This window comes from Gavia stellata, chromosome 16 (genome assembly GCF_030936135.1).
Source record: "Gavia stellata isolate bGavSte3 chromosome 16, bGavSte3.hap2, whole genome shotgun sequence".
NCBI lineage: Eukaryota > Metazoa > Chordata > Aves > Gaviiformes > Gaviidae > Gavia > Gavia stellata.
The window spans coordinates 3,186,686-3,201,752 of record NC_082609.1 but is presented as its reverse complement, the minus strand read 5'-3'; positions in this window follow the sequence as shown (position 1 = coordinate 3,201,752).

Below are 15,067 nucleotides of genomic sequence, written 5' to 3'. Positions count from 1 at the left end.
CGTGCATATATATACCATAGTTTTTATATATTTATATGCATAATATATCTATGTTTTTCAATTATCGCTGCTATTGTTAAATTTTATTTAACCCAGTGTGTTGACTCTTGCTGCCTGCAGCGCAGCAATTGAACAGCGTATTTGTAAGCATATAGAAGATAACAAGAAGAGAAAATAATTAACGAGAAGTCATGTCAAACCTATTCAGTTTTCATTTATAGCAGCAACAAACCTTGTGGGTAGTGAGCCAGTTTCACATAACATTACCATAAGCAAACATTTACAGGGTAAGTACAAAACCAGCTGGAAAATTGTACTCCAGCACTAGAATATACCCTGCAAGTGTAGCCTGCTCCAAGCAGAGGGGAGTGGATGAGGGGACAGCCAAGAGGACAGGTTTTGAGGCACAAAAAAGCCTGTTACAAACAAAAAATGAACGATATAGTCTTAGAATAGAATAGGCTATTTCAGTTGGAAGGGACCTTCCAACTGAAAAGTCTTCATGTGGATAGGACTCGGAAGAATAGGCTTAAATTGAAATAAAGACAAATCAGGCTGGATAAGTAAGAAAAAACCCCAATCAACAATCCAGAAGAGCTGTTGGACATCAGAGGGGTTTGCTCAGGAAGGTGGGGACTGTCACTGGAGACAGGTGAAGAAAGACGCTTGCTCTTTCCTCTCTCTAGGCAAAAATAATGCCGTCACCCAACATGGGGCTGGGGTCTTGCTCCCTTTTTTCTCCCTTTACCTCTCCCTTTTGCTAGACACGGCCACCAAGGTCCCAGAGTAACTGAGCGGTGTGACCTGTGAGTGGCAGCGGGATACTGGCAGCGCGGTAGGCAGGAGGCGCAGGAATTGCCCCGGCTACGTGCCGGGGTGATGCTTTGAGAGGCAATGTAATGACCATGTAAACGCCTGGGAATGGGGCCAGTACTCCTACGATGGCACTCAGCACGAGGGGAAATACCGGAGAAAATCAAATTGAACTTTAAAAGTGAAAATGTCTCTTAATTTTTCAGTGGTCACAACCTCTCTCTATCAAACCCCTGAATAACGTGTTTCTCTTCAGCCCTGTTTGGCCTTGTCTTCCCAAGGTAAAAATCTGAGCTTTCAAGCATGAGTGACAAAATTGTCAGTGTTTTCTAGATTTGTGCGAGAGGATATCCTTTTGCTGAATACAGCAGCTCCTAAAAAGAGGAACTTACCCCAGTTTGGGGCTATTTTTCTCTGTGATGACAGTTCAGCAGTATAGGAAATTGTCTAAGGTAAGCAATTTTAAGAACATGCGTTAACATGTTAATTATTACAGTGTTTCTGCACTAAATCATGTAAGTTTACTCAGAACACAAAGGCTAGTGCTCAAGCACTGCTGGGTGATCAGCTTCCAGAAAGAACCAAAGATGACTTTTTTATTTATGTTTGATGTTTCTTGCTAATTTAAATGTCACAGCTCATATCTATGTTTCTGTTACCTCAAGGGTAGGCTACTCAAGTGTGAACTATAATAGAGCTGCATCTCAAACAGACTTGAGAAGGTACTTCAATGTAGAATGCCTGTTTACATTTAAAATGATATATTATTATTTATTATTTGCATTGCAGTAATACCCAGCAGCTCCAGACATCTATTAGGAAGTCTTTACGGTCAGTGCAAAACAGACCGTAAAATAATGTCCCTACCCCTGATAGCTTTCATTTATAAGTAAATCCAGCCATGAATATACCAGCATGTTTTCACAGAAACCAGATACATTTGTGTTGCAGCACTGAGGTATTAGTTTTCAGTTACACAGCTGCCAATGGACTGAGATTTTACTACTGAAAAGGCACCACCTTCCTTCTTCCACAGTTACAATCACCTCAGGCGTTCAGGCTTGGGGCTACTCAGGTAAATGAGACACAGTAGTTGAAAGAGTACTTATGGTTTGACTTTTAAATGGGCTTTATTTGGTGCAAGTAACAGCAATTGGATAGTAGGTAAGTCACCTTGCAAATATCCTGTGAGACTTTTGGGACATTACTGATGGAGGACTACTGTTGGGGTATTCTGTCTCTCCCTTTTTGTTTCCTGGAGCTGAAAGGTTAGAAGCCCACACCACACGGAAACCTTTTAGATCTATTTACCCAGAGATTTTTTTTTTTTTTCCCCTACAGATGTGTACAGGCTGATTGGCTTTGACAGACAGTGCAGCCTCTGCCTCGTCTGATGAGAAAGGGCCTGTGCTAATAAGCTAATATTCTCGCTTGCACTCATAAATGATGCAGCGATCTTAACAGGCTTTTCAGCTGCTACTGAAGGTGCCTGATCCATATGTTTAAGCGCACTCATAAATGCTGCAGGAACAGGGAAGTTGTGCTGCTCGTATCAGGGAGCACGTATGGTTGTTAACGTGTTGTTGCCTTTCTCCATTCTTCTATACATCTGTTCTCAGATGAGCTGTGCTTAGCTGTGTCGTAAAAGAAAAAGGTGATAGTACTGAGTATGGAAAGACATTGTATCTGTTTTGTCTTGAATGAGACGGCAATCTGATGTCGTACTGGCAATACTTCTTGGTATCTGGTGGATGGAAGGCAAGTTCTTCAATACAGATGCTCGCATATCAGAGGATGTGGCACCCTAATCCAGGTGTGAGATAAAAGTTGGGCCGAGGTCCTGGAGACTTTGGGTGGGGACCCAAGATTCACTCATGTTTTCTGAGACCCGTATGTAGCTCTGAAACATGTCATAGAAGACGGGTTGGACAAGCTTCTTTATATGGAGAAAACAAAATTGCCATCCCTCCTTGCTAAACTTGCTAAGTGCTTGGTGGCACGGTCAGGCTGGTTGCCGGAGCAGCCAGGGACCCTTGTGTTTTGTAAAATTAAGTTTTTCCAGAAACGGTATATTTTATGAACTTGTCAGCATCTCAAGCAAGTTGTGTTGTCTGCCGCCCAAGTTGGGTTCTTGCTCCTCCTCTGTATCAGGTACTATTGTTTGTTTTTCTATTAAGAAAAAAGGGAGTTAATTAAAACCAATATTTGAACTGGGTTTACTTAAAATGCATCTATTTGATATGCAGAGGCATATCTTTTCCTGAAGTTCCCTTTGTTTTCTTTCCTTGACACAAAGACATTTCCTTAACAGTCTTGGCAAAAGCAAGATTCCACTAAAGCCATCATGACCAGCCCAGATGTTCATCCTGCCCCAAGTCAAGGCTTGTGAGTCCAGCCTCCCACACGGGCAGTAGGAGACAGCTATGCAGAAGATGAAGGAGGGCAAGAGACTCTTTGCATCCACTAACTGTAGTGGAAATCTGGGGAGACTGGTGTCCTCGTGTGTATGTTCAGCTTGCATATCCAATGATTCACACCCGCACCCATGTTAACCATCACAGTCATATGAAGATAAGAACAAAATCTGCCTTTCCTCACTTTTTGCTGCCAAAACTATCTCCCCCCTGAGTCCTCCCTTTCTACCTTGATAAAAATCCCCACCTGCAAACCTGGAAACCTTCTGGTTTTGTGTGTTTTTCTATTGACAAAAAGATATATTTTCAGGCTAAATTGTTGCTTTGCTACACTGCTCCAAGAGCAGATCAAGGCACGGTTTGTTCCTCTGTTCCCTTTCTGCCGCTTGAGCGAATGCCTGTGTTTAAAAGCATTTGCCTGAATTGAACCCAGTAAATTCACTCACAATATTCAAGAAAAGCTGTCAGCGGCGCTGTGTTCCTTGTATTTAATCCAGTAAGTATCATATATGTTCTGAAGTACAGAACTCTACGTGAGATGTCTTTGTGCGCCTGTGGGCATGCATCTGGCTATTTATCTTCTGTTTTTCGAACTACTCTTCAATAGCCTGGACGTTAATGTGATCTGGCCTGGGACTGAAATTCCTTTGTCACACTAATACTCATCAGAGTTGGATTTGACGCAAGGGCTCCAAGTGCCTGCTTTGTGCTTGGCACTGGATTATGAGCAGGGCAGAGGGATGAGCCGCTGGAAGATGGAGCCAGCGGTGGCTGATGGTGACAGAACCTAGAGGTTCCTCCATGGACTGCAGTGCTCTCCATGATGGCTCCAGTTCCAACACGCTGTTCCATAAAGAAGGCATGCAGGGAAGAAGTAATGGGAACTTATACTACGGGAGTACATGAGGATTTGGTTGATTTGTGTGGCTTTTGGATGACTACAGCTGAAGATTTAGTGAAATGAAAGCCCTGCAGCCTTTTAGGTTGGTGCTTTATGAGTCTTCCAAAAGCACGCAAGCTGGTTAGTTAGTCTTCAACTACTCTGGGTTTTAATAAGATTCACGCATCTAATCAGTTTATATGCATGTGGGTTTTTCAAAAATGTGTATTTGCGTCGTTAAGCACCTTGATGTCCCTGGAAGAAATTTGGCCCTTCAGGTGGTAAATGATCATTTGCACAGTATTGGTAACTGATTGTGGTTATTGGCATGGTAAAAAGACTGACTTCACAGGCATTTCTTAAAAAAATCTTGGAAATGGAAATACGGCTGTTAATAATGATTGTTATTAGGAATGGGGTGTTGGCCTCTTCTCGAGGTGGGTGTTGGCCTCTTCTCCCAAGTGATGAGTGACAGGACAAGAGGAAATGGCCTCATGTTGCGCCAGGGGAGGTTCAGGCTGGATATTGGGAAAAATTTCTTTACTGAGAGAGTGGTGACACACTGGAATAAGCCGCCCAGAGAGGTGGTGGAGCCACCATCCCTGGAGGTGTTCAAGGAACATGTGGACGCAGCATTGTGGGACATGGTTTAATGGGCATGGTGGTGTGTTTTGGTTGATGGTTGGACTTGATGATCTAACAGGTCTTTTCCAACCTTAGTGATTCTGTGATTCTATAATGGTGTCACGATGGGGAGACTTAACTTTGCGGATAATATCAGAGGAACATATAGTGGTAATAGATAGTGGAGCCTAGTTACTCCTTGATGTAATAGCTCGTGGATTTCTTATCCAACACTCCTTGAACCCATAGGAAGAAGTGTTTTCCTACACCCGGCTTTGTAGACTTCTTGGAGAAAATAACCTTTAACAAAGTGACATGAATAACTCCATTTAAATTAAATGGAATAATACAAATTATGAAATCTCTAGCTAATATTTTACTTCAGAAAGGCGAACCTGAGACGGTAATCTGTTGGAGTGAGTAGCTTGTGAGCGAGGCTTGGAGCACCTCTGTGCCAGAGGTATAAAACCTGTTGGCCAGTGGCATCCCTCCCCTGCATGAAATACAGTTGTACATAAGGCCTCCAGACATGCTTACCTTTTCTGTGGATATGTAGGAAACTCGAAAGGGAAGGCAAAGCGAGATTGATTATGGGCTTAGAGACTTGCAGTAAGGATTGGTGCTATAAGGCGGAAACTCATCAGCCAGAAATGTCTAATGAGGAGAAAGATTCTGGCGTGGTGTTTGATCACAGGGTGATTATGAACCACTAAACCAGTATGGCTGTGTAAAAACCAAATGTGCTGTAAGATTAAACAGCTGAAGTATTTCCTCCATTTATAGAGAGGCATTAATGTCTTTGTGAAAATGATCAGTAAGGGTGCTGAATACAGCACTGATCCCTTATAGTCAACACAGATGGATTCAAGCTGAAAAAATGTAGAGCAAAGTGTAGAGATTCTGATAATGGCATGGGAGAAAGTATCATACAGGATGAAACTAAAAGAGCCAAACCCATAGCTTATTTGGCTCAGCAAAATGAAAACTTTGAAGGTTGCTCTATATAGGTAGAGAGCAAGAGCAAGGGAAGAGCTTCTTAACCTAAAAGATGATACCGTCGTGACAGCAAATGAGTACAGATGAACCATAAATTAACAGGAGCCGGGAGCAGCATGGTTCTGGGAAGACCTTGCAGGAGCTGGTAGGGTAAAAGAGAAAAGTCATTTAAGATGACCCAAGTGATGCGGTTACCTGCCTCTCAGGGGACAAAGTGACCCAGGAGAGTCCTTCCAGTCTCATGTTTCTGACTTTTTTTTCTTCTCTTGCACTTGATCAGGTAATAAGTACCTTCACTTATTAATTGGATGACTTTGTCACTGTTTGCAAAGTAATTCCATTCAGATATCTATTCAATAGCCACGAAAATATTCATGAATCCTGATTGTTTTGTGGATTTCAGTGCCATAATCAGTCAAATAAGATGTATTACACCTTGGTGACTAGACAGTAAAACACTAGTTCTTTGCTCCATATAAAGTGACAGAGATTTTAATTGCATGCTTGAAAGGTCTGGGGTTGTTTCTGAATGAATGAATGAATCTATTAGTGCTGTTGTCTTTGACTATAAATGCTCTCGCATAATGATGAGGCAAAGCTATTACATTCCCTTGTATGGAGCACTCCCACTCCCGTGTTGTTCAAATTGTTTTTAGTCCATGGTCAACACTGCGTTGAAATCGTGATCTCAAAAAGCGAAGTGGAAAACTAATGTAAAGTACCACTGACCCTTTCAAAATTTAGATGTTTTTCAGATTATTAGAGGAAGTATACCTTCAGCTTACTCACACCTCATTCCCTGGCTGCAGAGAGTGTGTCTTGCATGGGTTTAACGTGAAGCCTTATTTATGGTGGTAGGGTTAGTACGCTAGCTGGATTGGTCAGCTTAAGGGATCAAAGCCACTTTTTCTCCTCAAAAATAAGGAATATATTTTTATTTGGCTATATCTAGTATGATATCTTTGCAAAAGGCAATCCCTAATGCCCAAAATACTAGCGGAGAAAACCACTGGGAAGGATTTTGTATCTAAAAGCAGCATTGTATGCTTTATTACTGACAAAATATTATGATGCCTGCTGGCTGCTTTGTTCTGAATCTTGTTTTGGCATCCAAAGTCTTTTAAGAGATTGCTCTGCAGGTACAAAACCCTGTGATACGCGGAAATCCTAAGCACTGTCTGTAGGATTTTCTGGGTGTGCTGGAGAGCTTTGCCAAAATAGCTGGAATAAACAAGAGTTTATCTTCGCTGCTAAGAAAGGGTACATTTTTTCATCTTACAAATGAATGTTTAAAATAAAGTAATACGTATGAATGATGCCAGCACAAAAGTCACCCTGAAGGCTAAATGCATTAATTGCAGTGCCTTGACTATGGCAAGTTTATTTGTGGTAAAACTGAAACGGTTTGCTTTTGCAGGAGTCTGTGCGCTGAGTATTTTTAGGCTAAGAAGACGCATCCTTTTTGTTCAGTAATGACAAGCCCCTGCTGTAGCCACAGTTAATGTCAACCAAAGAGTGCTTTGGGCACTGTTATTATTTATATCAGTTCTGTAAACAGTCTCTTGCTGGGATAACTGGATCTTCAGCGGGGTTTTTATTGCTGCCAAATATCATGCTTATAATTTTATGCTTGACTGGAACAGTTATCTAGGCAGGAGTTAAGTGTCCCAGTAAGAGTGAAGGGTCTGCAGACTGGGTGAAATTACCTCGAGTCGTGGTTTTGACAGAGAGGGTGAGTCTTGGGCAATGCAGAAAGGGGCAAAATGACTTCGGCAAAGGTCGGTCCCCACAGTCCTGCATCAGGGCTGGATTCCTGCTGCTGAATCCAAATGGTTTCCTCCTCTTTGTGCCGGACTCCATAAAACACATAAAAGCACCTCTATATGTTAGCACAAAACTCAGCAAGTGACTATCGTAGACCATAGGTAAAGTGGAGAAAATTGGTAAAAAGAAGATATTTAAGGCCATAAAATTATTTGCATGGAAAATTCTACAGTTGAGAATAATGGATGGGGAGAGGTGGAGGGAGACATTTCCATGTAATGATGTTCTGTCTGGGTCAAAGGGACAGACAAAAATTTGGAATTTGTCCTGGGTGCCTCTGAGTACTTGTCTGCATATTTAATACCTTAAATAGGTAGATCCTAAGTTCTGCTCCCAGTACTGCAGATTTGTGGGTTTTCTGCTCTCATTTCTTTAGTGCGTATATAACCTGAGTAATAGCAAGCCTGAAGTTACATCTTTCATTCCTAGCTGCACAAAACCAATAAGACTAAATGACTGAAATACAGCGTTATGGAACAAAAGCTTCCTCCTCCCTCATTTTCCTCCTACATGACACGAGCTGATGCCACGTCTTCAGAATTATTATATAGAAGAATATAATCTATGAAAGAAATCCTGAGCATCAGTTCTTTCTTCTGTGACAGAGGGAAGTGATATCTTCATGGCACTAAATTGGTGCAACTGGGCATGGAGACAGATTCCAAATGTGTGATGATGTCTTAATGTAATAGGATAAATTAATTCTTGCAAAAGAAAGCAGCACGCTATTTGTCAAGGGTGTCAATAATTTTCCCCCTGTGTTTCCTTTTGTGAATGGAAAGCAGACAACAAGAGAACTAACAAATGGTTCCTCTCCTTCAGTGCCTCAAACATCACTATAATGATGGGAAAACAATGGCAACTTCTATAACCATCATGAAACTAAGAATTTACTGTCATGTTTCTCATGGGATCTAATTTAAAACAGTGTTCTTAGAGAAACTCAGGTCAAGAGTAAAGAAGAAAAAGTTGACGGAAATCTGGTTTGACAGCTGGAATATCACAGAGCATACCAGGTTAAACTCTGAAAGGCTTTATGGAAAAGGACTTCTTATGGGGAATGTGCTTGAATCCCAGCTAACTGGAAATAAATAGCAAAGCTTTTCTGTTTCTTTGTATATAATTTCCCTTATGTACGCATGTTGTAAGTGCAGATAATTTTGCCAGAAATGTTTTCACAATCTGCTGTCTTCTTGCAGCAGCCCTGGGACATGAGTCTTTCCTTTCCTTAGGAAGAAAGTCCTGGGTTTTGCACTAGGATCAGCAAGTGGATATGGCTATAGCTCTTTGAAGAGAATGCAATCCGAAGGCAGAGCGTGCCTCGATCTGTTGCTGTCTGTCTTTCACAAGGATTTCTTACCTCTTGGTAGTTCGTAGATCCTGTTGTTAACGTGAGTTAAGAAGTAATCTTTCTGACTGGTGAAGATGTGGCTTTGGTCACCCAGCAATGTGTGTTTAATCCATCTTCTGGACTTAAACACTTCTCTACCAACGTCCAAGAAAATGCACTAACTGCCTAAATTAAGCAAAATTTGACATATTTGCTTTAGGTTTCTGTGCACTGTGTAAAATCCCTCCACACTTACTCTAGTTCTAAATTTGGCACAAACATGTGTCAGCAGCACAACAGCTAAATATGTTTTTTCTAACTTTTCTGAACGGATGGGAGAAGAACATACCCTTTAGTTTTAGTCAATATTCCTAACTTCAGAGACGGAAGGAGGTATCCTTAAGCTCTCAATTCCTTGCAATATGTTTTAAACTTTTCCAAAGGTCATGTAAGTGAAGGAGTAGGGGGTACCTGCAGAGAAATGTCTTTTTTTTTTATAATAAAAACAGGAACCTATAGTTAAAGGCTATTTTTGCAGATTTTGCTAACAGAATGGGGTTTTTAACTGCCTTTATAACCTGGATTTTTTTTTATTGCTAAAGGTAGCAGACCACTTTAGCAATATTAAAAAAAAAAAAAAAAAGTCCTATAGGGTCTTTGAATTAAATGCTCCTTTTTCTTTAAAAGGTTCAAGACTTTGAAATAATGGATGGTGAGGCCTCCTGTATTTGAGAGCTTTCCTTTTTGTGAAGCATCGCTTTTGTTTTATCATCCGAAACATCCTCTGGGATCCTGAAAACACTTTTACAAAGCGTGAGTCCAAAAGTCACCTGTTTATGGCAAACTCCTCTCCAGAGGGGGGGAATAAGTGAAACTGAAATAATTCAGCTCCAATAAAGATAAAAATAGACACAAATATTATCAAGCTTTAATAAAAGATTAAATGTTTCCAGGCCAAGGAGAAAGAGAGCAGGGATTAGAAAGAGAATGGGGATCGTTAAAGAGCAGGATCTCATCCTGGGGGGTGATCCTCCATTTATTGATATTGCTCATTTTAAGGGCAAGCCATGTCGGCTGTGCAGGGCGAGCCTTCTCTTCCTTCCATCACCAGAGGTCTTGCCCCAAGGTGATATTAAAGACTGCAAACATTAAAGATGTTGCTGTTGTTATAATCAGGAACCGGCTGGGTTGTAGTCAACCCAAATCTAGAACAAAACCTCAGACAAAGCTGACCTGGCCATTATGATGTAAACCTCTGCCAAGCCTTTTAACAGCATTTAGTGTAAAAGGCAAACAATGTCGTGTTTCTTTTCAAACTTTAGTTGTCTTTTTTGTAAGAAAAGCTGTATTCTATTGTCTTAGAAACTAGGTGGATCTACTAGCCTTACTAAATGAGGTGCCAGTCCTCATCTTTTCCATGAATAAAATGACATTGAGAAATATTTTTGCTTTCCCTAATGTTGCATATTTGCATAGAATATCAGAAGATTTCATGGGTTATAATCAACAAATTCAGGAACGAATGTATGCTACTGCATTTTCCCACACCCTGGCCATATTGTGTTTTCTCTAAACAAACCTGTGCTCAAGAGCTGCCATAAGCTGGTAAAGCTAAAAGCAATGTGTCTACAGGAAAGTGCGGTTTTGCTGTCTTTATTCTTGTAATTTAAATGGAGTAACAAGAGCCGCTCCGCATGACCCGGATTTTCTCTTGCCGAAGTGGGACGACAGGAGATGGTTCTTCTCTGTGAAGAAAATAGCTCAAGGCGGCCAGAGAGAGATGCTCTCAACCATTAACGAAGCCTAGCTTCATCACAGCTCTTCAGGTCTTTGCTTTCAGTTCAGGCAAAGGACATGTGCTTTGGCATGCACAATTTAAAAATAGTTTATTTGATCTGCATTGGGGGAGGGACATCCAAATCCAGGGACATAGAGTACCGCTGAACACGTCCTCTCCCGGAGAGAGCCCTTTCTCAGGTCACCAGGAGTCCTTCGCTTTGACCTCCTCTGTACACTCTGGTCTTACATCTCATTGTATATAAAGTACATTTTTCACATAGAGAAACTCATGTTGTATCATAAAAATATATTTTTCCAGAAAGACATTTTTGGCAATCTGACAAAGGTCATCTACACATACCAGGTATTCTTTTAAAACCTTAAACTCTCCAGTACAATAATGATGCTGAAATATGTTTTCATGCTTTAGAAACTTGTTTATTGGGTCTTTTAGTTTGGCTGCTGCAGAATGAAAAAGATTTTCTTCAGATTGGTTTAAAGTCTTAGATAAAGTCTCCCTGGATATCCAGGTTTGTTAAGGAGGTAAGTTTGGGAATATTTTCGAGCTTTTAGTCTGTGAATGTGAATTCTAAAAATCTTAACAGCAGTGGAATAATCCACAAATGGGTTAAATGAAAAAAAAAAAAAAAGCTTTTTCTAAAGAAGGTTATAATCCACAGCTATTATGCAAAGTTTATCATAAGAAGATGAAAATAATCCCAGCTTGTGTTCTAGCTGCAAAGTAATGGAAAAGATTGCATCCAAAATGGACACTTGGCTTTATAATTTTTGAATCAAGGCTTCTGTTGGGAGACCTCACACCCAGCAGCTGACCTTGTGTGTTACTTCCACGCAGAGCTGCAGCTGGATTGAATGCATCCCAGGTAGTGCTGTAATTTCAGTATGCCAATCACCTTATGAAAAACTAAATGAAAACGTTACCAACTAATAAGGCCTAATTTCATCATCCTTAAGTGCTAGAGATGAATAAGCAGTATAATTAGACTAACACTGTCAGTGGCCTTCAGAGGAGAACTGTTTTTAAGCAAAGCCAACAGAACCTGAATAAAAAAATAATTGCATTTATGGGCTTTGGGATGTAGAGTAGATAACACTTTTTGATGAAATGGCTAGTGTATAAACAGTGAAGTCCCACAAGAGGTCAGGCATAGGAAGGGCTTGAAAGGAAGGTGCACAGCAATGTACAGCACTGTACAGCTGCTTTATAGAAGCTATAGCACTCTGACCTTACTGCTGTAGGTCTCTTCTTGAGAAGCACCTACATCATTAGTCCAAATTTTATAGTGATTTTCATATGCTGATCAGCTAGGAGTAAATTTAACCTTGACGTTAGAACCATGCAGGTCTGTTCAAGGAGCTGTTAGCTCAGGTAGAGCGTGTTGACCTGGTCCTTCAGTAGGTTTTGCCACCTGCCTGGTGGCAAATCAGTAGGTGCTTGTAACAGCTCTTCCCAAAGGAGAGTTTTTTGTAAATGAACTTAATTAGCAAATGACCTACATTAAAGTACAATGCTGTTTTGCATTCAAAAAAATTCACTGACAGGTCTCAAAGTACCGAAACATTTTTATCTACAAATCAATAGCAAAGTTCCCCAACACTTGTACTATCAGACAATCAAAGCTCTGATAGCACTGCAATCAGTCATAGCCACCAAGAGCACAATACCGGCTTCTAATGACACGAGCGTTATCTGAGATTTGCAGGACCTGATCAATTGAACGAGACAGTAGTTGACAATCAATAGTCTTCTATCATTATAGCAACCCCATTCATACTGCTGGAGTAAGAGGTTTGTCAGCATTTTCATTTCATGCATTTCTCTGGGTTTTTATCCACTCAGATGGCTGAACTCAATTTACCAGATGTGTTCTTGGAAGCAGGCTTTGCTCACATCCCAAATAGCTGAGTGAGTTTTTATAATTACTTTTTATTGAAAATTATTTTTCTGCATATCCAAAAAGGAAAGGCTGATGAGCAATTACCTTAGACAACACTTTTTTGGGGGAGAGTTGCAAAGGGGATAACGCTGCCTGAGGCCCACAACTGCTGTTGTCGGTATTGGTACCCAGGGCAAGGTGGCCCGTATTCCACAAAACTGCAACTATCTCAGTTGCTACTCCATCCATCTCCCGTATCCATAGGCGTGCTTACATCAGTATTGGAGCACAGAGTTTAAAACCTTGAATTTTGGCATTTTATTCATTTTAGGAATAGTCCTGTGCAAGTAGAACATGACATAAGACTTCTCAGCCAATATTTTTCAAAAATAGAAGCCAATATCAATCTCCTAAATCTGTAGCCAGGCTTTTAAATAGAAGACCTGATGTTCTCAATGCTAAGCCCCAGCTAGCTCCTATTAGTTGGACACTCAGCAGTCTTGAAATCAACTTACATATTTATGAGCTGAATTACAGGTTTAAGAGCTTAAGCTCAGGTTTCTCTTTCCAACACCCCAGTTTTGTCACGCCTGTATTTTTAAATTCGGTGTTCCAGTTGTGCTGAGCGTCTGGTTGAGAGGCTCATTCCACCTGCAGCAAACATTCGCAGCTTCACCCTTGGGTTAGCAGCTCTGAGGTTGCTCCTACCCTTCCTCATGGGTGCTGGGCTGAGCAAGGGGCTGTTGTTTTTCCCCCCTGCCCAAAACAGCCCGAGCCGAGGCTTACCAAAGCAATGGTGAATTTTTGTACCGCCTTTAGGTAGGGGCTGGAGCAAGACTTTGGTGATGACAACAGCTCTGCCAGGACTAGCCTCTCCATTAAATTTAGGGCAAGATAATTGGGTTCAATAAAGAGGAGGTAAAACACCCTTGTGCCCTGGAACTACTTTGTGCCTTTCCTTGCTGATGGCTTGTTAGCTGAGGTCTTTTAACATGACCGCTGGCCCAAAGTAACCCAAAACTTTCATCTGGGAGAGGAGGAGTGCCGGGGGCTTGCTGTCTGGCAGAAATAATATGTTCTAGCAGAGAAGGAGGCCCGGGAGGGTGATTCTGGGGCCAGCAGGCACATGCAGGGCAGGATGGGACCCATAAGTTACCTTCAGCTCCAAGGCAGCTTTCTTTGCTCAGCACACAAACCACCACCTCTGTTTGACGGGAGCTAAAGTTCACGGTCTGCTTATAAGACCAGTGGAAAAAATGGTTCTTATTACATAGGGTCATATACTTGTCCTTGCCCGTTAAAAAAAATAATGGAGGTTTAGGATTAGATTCCCACCTTTGGCTGGAAGTTAAACTGCTGGCCATGTGGAAAGCTCTGTGCCCTGCTTTCATTCATTATTTTGTTGTGTAAATAATTCAGTTTAATATTTCCTCGTGATCTCTTGCCTTTGCTGCGGTTTGCTTATCCCCACAGCCATCAATTTAATCACATATTACAGCTGGATTTGGGTTGCTGGCTGGATATTATCTTTGGGCTCCCAGACAGGAGCATATCTCTTTATAAATTCTTTATCATATTTGTAGAGAAATATACCATCTCATTTGAATGTAATTAACTTAGTCACTACACAATTAGTTTATAGGATTTATTAATGCCACTATTAAAGCCAGCTAACAAGCTCTGGCAATCCCTCTGTGAATTTTAAACCACAATACAGACAGGCATAATAATAAAAGAGAAACTTTTTAATATTCTCCTGTGGGTGAAATCCTGGCTCCCTTACATGTTTTACACTGTCTTCAAATTAAAGTGCCTGCCAGCAGTTCAAAGCCTGAGGTCCTTACTCAGATTTTACTTTGGCTGCTTTAGGCAAATTCCTATTGCCGTTTGGTTTGGTGGAGGGGGATGTTTTCTGCATTTATAAGTAAGGGTGGAATTTGAGGCAAGTATTTCTGATAGGACTTTCCCCATGTTTAAGTGACATGATTATGGGAATTACCTTGCTCAGAAAGATGATTATTTGTGGAGTGCTCAGTTTTCCTGGGTTTGGCCGTGGCTGTTGCTTTAGCAGAAGTCGGTATACTTTAAAAGTAAAATTAAGACTGCACTAGTTTAACAAGAACAGAGTCGGAGCATGGAAATGTTTATGATTTCAGTGTTACGTTTGAAAGATTTGTTCTTGTTCTATGTTTATGTATTCATAGCAGTTTATATATAGGATAGATTTAAAAAAAATGAAAAAAAAAAAAACCACGAAAAAACCCCCTCAAGCCAAGGCTTCTACTTCCCACATTTTTTTATTTACGAGGAAATTAGAAAATGCCAGCCTTTTTATCTTCAAGATTCCTACTTGAGGTAAAATGGCAAAGATCAGGTTTTTGTTGCAAGGTTATTAGATTTGGCTTTATGTGGATTCAGTTTATAAGAATTAAAGGAAATCTTAACCGTGCACCTTGCCTTGCCCCTGTGGCTCTCACAGCAGAGAAAGGCATGTGATCTTTTCCCCAGA